This window comes from Chrysochloris asiatica, unplaced genomic scaffold (genome assembly GCF_000296735.1).
Source record: "Chrysochloris asiatica unplaced genomic scaffold, ChrAsi1.0 scaffold00134, whole genome shotgun sequence".
In the NCBI taxonomy this organism is placed as follows: domain Eukaryota; kingdom Metazoa; phylum Chordata; class Mammalia; order Afrosoricida; family Chrysochloridae; genus Chrysochloris; species Chrysochloris asiatica.
In genome coordinates this window covers 4182115-4188837 of record NW_006408652.1, presented here as the reverse complement: position 1 = coordinate 4188837, position 6723 = coordinate 4182115, and positions in this window count along the sequence as shown.

The window sequence follows — 6723 nt, the reverse complement described above, 5'->3', positions numbered from 1 at the left end:
AGAGAGAGAGAGAGAGAGAGAGAGAGAGAGACAAGACAATTTCCAAGTGTTGAAGAGCAAAGATATCATCTTGAAGACTAAGGTGCGCCTGACCCAAGCCATGGTATTTTCAATAATCTCATATGCATGTGAAAGCTGGACAGTAAATAAAGAAGACCATACAGGAATTTATGCTTTTGAGTTATTGTGTTGGAGGAGAATATTGAAAGTACCATGGACTGCCAAAAGAACCAACAGATCTGTGTTAGAAGAAGTGCAGCCAGAGCGCTCCTTGGAGGTCAGGATGGCCAAATTTTGTCCTTCGTACTTTGGACATATTGTCAGTCGCTGGAGAAGGATGGAGCTTTCGTAAGGTGGAGGGTCAGAGACTAAGAGAAAGACCCCCAATGAGATGGATTGGCCAATTGGCAGCATTGATGGGTCAAGTGTGGCAACAATAGTGAAGTTGGTCCAGGATCGGGCAGTGTTTCCTTCTGCTGTGCATAAGGTTTTGTTCTGGACATATTGTCAGGAGAGAACAGTCGCTGGAGAAGGATGTCATGCTGGGTAAGATGGAGGGTCAGAGAAAAAGCAGGAAGACCCCCAATGAGATGGATCAGCCAGGTGGCATCACTGATGGCGTCAAGTGTGGCAGCGGTGGTGGGGTTTGCCCAGGATTGGACATTGTTTTGTTCTGCTGTGCATGGGGTCACTATGAGTCGGTTCCAACTCGATGGCACCTGACAACAACAACAACAACAACAATGATAGATTATGGTATCATCGTATGTGATATAAGGGGTGAACTATGGGGGTCATGAAACCGTGCCACTCAGATATCGAGCTGAAAGGAACATGATTGACTGATGGTCACAGGCACTAGCCCTCAGAATCCACCACTGCATTCCTACTGAGGCCTCACCACCAATGGGCTGCACCCAGCTAATGCTTAAGCATGGTGGAAGTATTAAGTCATGCCCATTGTGGAGGGACATGCATCTCCTACAATGGTTGGCTTTGGATTGAGCTCTTCCCATTGACCAGGCTGAACTTCTCTGTTACCTGCCCTATAGTCCAAACCTGGAGAAGGATATTGTGTTTAGTACAATTGGGGGTCTGAGAAAAGTGAGGAAGACCCCCAAAGAGATGGACTGGCACAGAGGCTGTAGCAATGGGCTCAGATGTAGCAACAATTGTGAGATTAGCCCAGGACTGGGCAGTGTTCCATTCTGCTGTACATAGGGTCATTATGAGTCGGTGCCAACCCGATGGCACCTACCAATAACAAGCGTAGTCCAAACCTTTCTACCGGAATCTCCTTCTTTTTCCTCTGTTCTTCAGATGTCAAACCTGCATCTCTCTATAGTTGTCTCCCTCCTTATGTCTATATAATATTGTTTTGGAAATCTGCTTCTCAGCAGGCATCAACTATTGCAGCAGGCAGGTACCAGAAATACGAAAAATGAACCACCTCATAATCTACTTTCAAACGGTGGAGGCAGAAGAGGGAAATGGCTCTATCCTCCTATACTTTGGAGGTATAATTTTGAAGCATATTCAACAACATGGTTCATTGACCCTTACAGTTCTCTCAGAAGCTTTTAGAGAATGTGTAAGGTCAAAACTGCTTTTTTTCCCCCATTATATTGACATTTGTACTGATAGTAAAAAATCAATTGTAGATAAAATTGCTGGTGCATTAACACAAATCACACAAGTATATTAGTTCATGTATTCTATGAGGCCATGCACTCTCAGTTAAGAAAAAAATCCAATTTCACTTAAGAGTTCTCCTGATGAAGCTTTACAAATCATTCACTGAATTTATTCTTGACCCTTGAATGTATGACTGTTTAATAATATGTGAAAATGTGGAAAGAAAGTTTGTATCAAGCACTTCTGCTGCATATGAAATAAGATGGTTGTCTTGACAAAAAGTATTTGTGGAGTTCTTAAGCTAAACACTTAAAGAGTTTTTCTTTTTAATGGGATATCGTTTTTTTTTTTTTTTTCCCTTGACAGAAAAACTATGGCTATTCAGACTTGGTTATTTTTTGGACATTTCCTCAAAAATAAATGAAATGAGTCTGTCACTTCAAGGAAAACAAATGCCGGTGTTTGCTGCCAATGAAATATTTGACAATTCAAGCAAAAATTCGACTTTTGGAAATACTATATCCACCACATCGAGCCTCACATATTCTTAATACTTTTTAAGCCTTTTTAGATGAGACAAGTAGTGATATTAGTGAATGCAAAAGAGTATTTTTCAAATGGTCTTGTAGACATTACAAAATCATGTATGGATCAAAAAACTTACAAAGAGTAACCTACCTGATAATGTTTATTGATATAATTCTGATTTCATTTTATAGTTATGTTAAGTAACTCCTACTTGTAGAGTTTTGTTGTAGTAATAAAGAATATTCAAAACTACTTGAAAAGGCAATTAAGACACTCTTTTTTGTTCCAACTAGATTTTTGTATGAAGCTAAAATATCTTCATATGCTTCCAGCAAAATAGTATATCACTACGGATTAAAGGCAAAGGCTGATGTGAGAATCCAGTTGTCATCTATGAAAGATTTGTAAAAATATAAAACAATGTCACTCTTCTTGTTATCATGACTAGTTGCAATTATCACAACTGTAAAGGTAGAAGTTTTGTAACATAAAGGGGGGAGTAGTTAATCTTACAGTCCAGGAACAGAAGACCCTAGGACGGACCATCAAGGGAGATGAGCATTTCATCTTGGAATATATATATTTTTGAATCTATATTTTTATAAAAGGTATTTTTATGCGAATATGTAATGGTGTCATTGTTGTTTATAAATTAATTAATGGGAAATTATTTTGTAATTTTTGGGGGGTTAGTTTTTACTATGGTAGATGACAATTGATATAACCCCTTAAAACTTAATATGCCAGACTGCAAAGCCCTTTTAACTGCAAGGTCGGTGGTTCAAGCTCACCAGCTGCTCCTCGGAAACCCTATACAGGGTCACTATGGGTTGGCACTGACTCGACGGCACTGCATAACAACAACAACAAAACAAAAGTTTTTTATGATCTGCAGTAATTATTTAAAATGTAAAAGGCTCCTGAGACTAAACATTTAAAAACACAGGTTTAGAATACTGCTTTTAATTGTGGCATAATATTACAAAGCATAAGAATATCAACAATATTTAACTATTGTCTTGTTGTTTTTGTTAGGTGCCATCCAGTTGGTACCAACTCACAGCGACCGTACATACAACAGAATGAAACACTGCCCAGTCTTGGGTCAACCTCACAATTGTTGCTATTTTGAGTCCCTGCGTTGTGTGTAGGGCCGCTATGAGTTGGTACCAAATTGATGGCACATAACAACAACAACATGGTTTGGATCAGGTGCACTTTATTCCTCAAACTGACATCTTTGCTCTTGAACACTTTAAAGAGGTCTAGTGCAGCAGATGTGCCTAATGCAATACATCATTTGATTTCTTGACTTCCATGAGTGCTGAATAAAAGTATACAAAGTTCACCTATAGTTGTTTTATTTGGAATTTATGAAAATATTGTTTAAAAATCCTTTAGTATAACATGTGAAGTTTGCAGATACTGATTTTGAATTTAACAGAAAATTATCGATTAAATTATGGAATAGCATTGTTTGTTTTCTTAAGGAGCAATATCAGTGAAAATTTTAATACAATATATATTTGGGAAAACAAATAAAAGCCTCCCATAAATATATGTTTACCCAGAATTCTTAAATTGAGCTTTCCTACTATCAAAAAAGACTTCTGGTGTGGCAATGTGAGATAAAGCACTAGACCATAAGATCTGTTCGAGCCACAAGTTCAGCGGTTCAAACTCACCAGCTGCTCCTTGGAAACCCTATACAGGGTCGCTATGAGTCAGAACCGATTTGACAGCACTTAGCAATAATTATCAAAAAGGAGTCCTAGTATGGCACTGTAGGATAAGTACTGGAGTGAAAGGTCCATTTGAACCACAAGGTTGGTGGCTCAACCTCATTAGCTACTCCTCGGAAACCCTATACAGGATGTGTTGGAACCACAACTCCATGGCACTTAGCAACAACGGCACTATCAAAAAAGGAGTGTCACTCAATGTACACACACTTTCACATTAGGAATTTTTAGTGTTTTAAATTAATTCTACAAACTAATGGGTTTGGCAACTGATGGTTAGTATAGACACTTGGGAAATAAACATCAACCTAATTTTTGAGAATAGGTAGCCAGGGATTTATGCTTTTTTAAAAAGTAGGCAGAAAAGTTTCGTTATTTTAAGTTAAAAAATTTCTTTTGCTCAAACATAATAAATAAAATCAGATTAAATTTTTAAAAAAGAGGGGATAGTGCCCCAGCAATCTGTTATTTATCTGTCTTCTTGTATCTACTGTTTAGGACTGTTGGCTTGATGGTGAAAAAGTTATTCTGTTTTAAGTTCTAGAAAATCATTAGGTATTCAAGGAAAATGTATACACAAGATTATATGCTAAAATATTTGTGATAATGGCTAAATTTCAACAAATGCTTTGCTCAAAGTCTAAATATTCAGGTAAAAATAGTACTGGGATGTCAGAAATGGGGGCAGAGACAATGACATGGAGAAATGGAGCTGCTCGGGTCTCTGGACTCAGGGAGGGAGGGGTTTTGGCTGGCAGCAGAGAGGCAGGCTTGCAGGGTGTACCCTTTTGTTGTTTGATGATGCATGGAGGGGATTGTAATTATTGCAATGAAATGAAATACAATAGGATGAATGTAACGCTAATGTTCTCCCATGTAAATTATCACATAATTCACAATAAAAACTAAAAATCACTGGATCAAATTAGAAAATACAAGAGATAAAAATTTTTCAATGATTGAAAATGGATTGTGTTGCACTTGGAATAAATTAAGAAACCCTGGTGCCACTGTGGGTTAGGTGTTTGGCTGCTAACTGCAAGGTTGGTGGTTCAAATCCACTAGTCACTCTTTGGGAGAAAGCTGAGGGTATCTTCTTCCATAAAGATATACAGTCTTCAAAACCTCACATATAGCCCCTATGAGTCAGAATTGACTCAATGGCAGTTGGTAGATGGAACTGATGATCTCATAGGAATTTTAAGTTCACATTGCTATTAAGAAGTTACCAAGTCAGTTCTGATTCATAGCAATCCTGTATGGGGTTTCAAAGTAACGGCTGATGGATTTGAACCACCCTACCTTGCAGTTATCAGTCCAGTGCTCTTCCTACAGAGCAACACCAGGACTGTGTGTGTGTGTGTGTGTGTGTGTGTGTGTGTTTGTGTGTGTGAAAATACACATACCGTCAATTACATTTTATGTGACTTTTGCATAGGGTTTTTCTTTCATTATCTGGATGCAAATGTGTACTATATTTAAATGACTTATTGATTTTCATTAATGTACCAGAACTCTTAAAAATGATAAAGCAGTTTATTTTTCTTAAAGAGATCAAGCAGCCAGCTTTCAATCATAGTTTCTGCTTTCACTTCTTTAGATTTGTGGTCTGAGGTCAACTTCAGCCTAGCGGAGGTAATATTCGCACAAGTTCATTTTACTCTGTCAGTATTTACTGAGTGCCTGTCTTACATAAGGTATTGGATTAAAGCTACAGGAACACAAAAATGAGCAAAAGGACAGTGTCCCTTCCGTCAAGAAGCTCACAGTCTATGATATGTAATAAGGCAATTTAACAAAACAAACCCAAACAACCTGGGAAGTAAGTGCCATAAAAAGTACAGAAAATATGCACTTTCAAACAAAAAGTCTAACCCAGATTGGGATTTCACAGCTATTAGCTTTTTCCTTTTTTAGTCAAGTGAGGGTCATAGGTCTCCTTCCCCACAATCGTGCTACATTAGTAAGCTACAATGCAAACAAATCTCAGTGCACATTTTGCCACATACACATTTTTAGTAGCCAGTTCCTCAGTAATTCAGCCTGTTTCATAAATTGAATGAAGTCCCAGATCTCTGTCCCTTTGAACATTCTACACACATCTTACAGGAAAGGGTCATTGAAGACAAATGTGACAGTAATCTGGTGGCAGAATTCAGTTAAACTTCTAGTGGTATGGCAAAAGAATCCTGTGCAAATAACTGGAAATAGGAATGGATGACATCTTATGCAGAGAGCCATTCCAAAGAACAAACTACTGGGCCTAATACATTATAGAGCAGTTGAAGGTTTGGTTGTGAATATCACAGTAACGCTAGGCACAAGGAACTTTAGGGTTTCTAGTGTATGTAAAACTTATGTTTATACGATACTAAGTGTGAAATGACACTACGAAAATGTTTGAAATATTATGAGAATTACCAAAATGTGACTCAGAGACACAAAGTCAGCTCATGTTGTTAGAAAAATGGTGTCAATAGACTTCTTCCACTCAGTGTTACCATGAATCTTCAATGCATAAAGCACACAATATCTGCCAAGTACAACAAAAGGGATCGCAATAAAACAAGATATGCCTGTGTCTTATTCTGATTTTATAAGGTTCGAGAGGCCTGCGAATAAAGTTTTACTAAAGGTAATACAGAAATGGCTGCAAGCATACATTGACAGAGAACTGCCAGAGGTTCAAGCCAGATTCAGAAGAGGCCATGGAGCGAGGGCTATCATTGCTGATGTCCTATGGATCTTGGCTGAAAGCAGAGAATATCAGAAAGATGTTTACCTGTGCTTTATTGACTACGCAAAGGCATTTGATTGT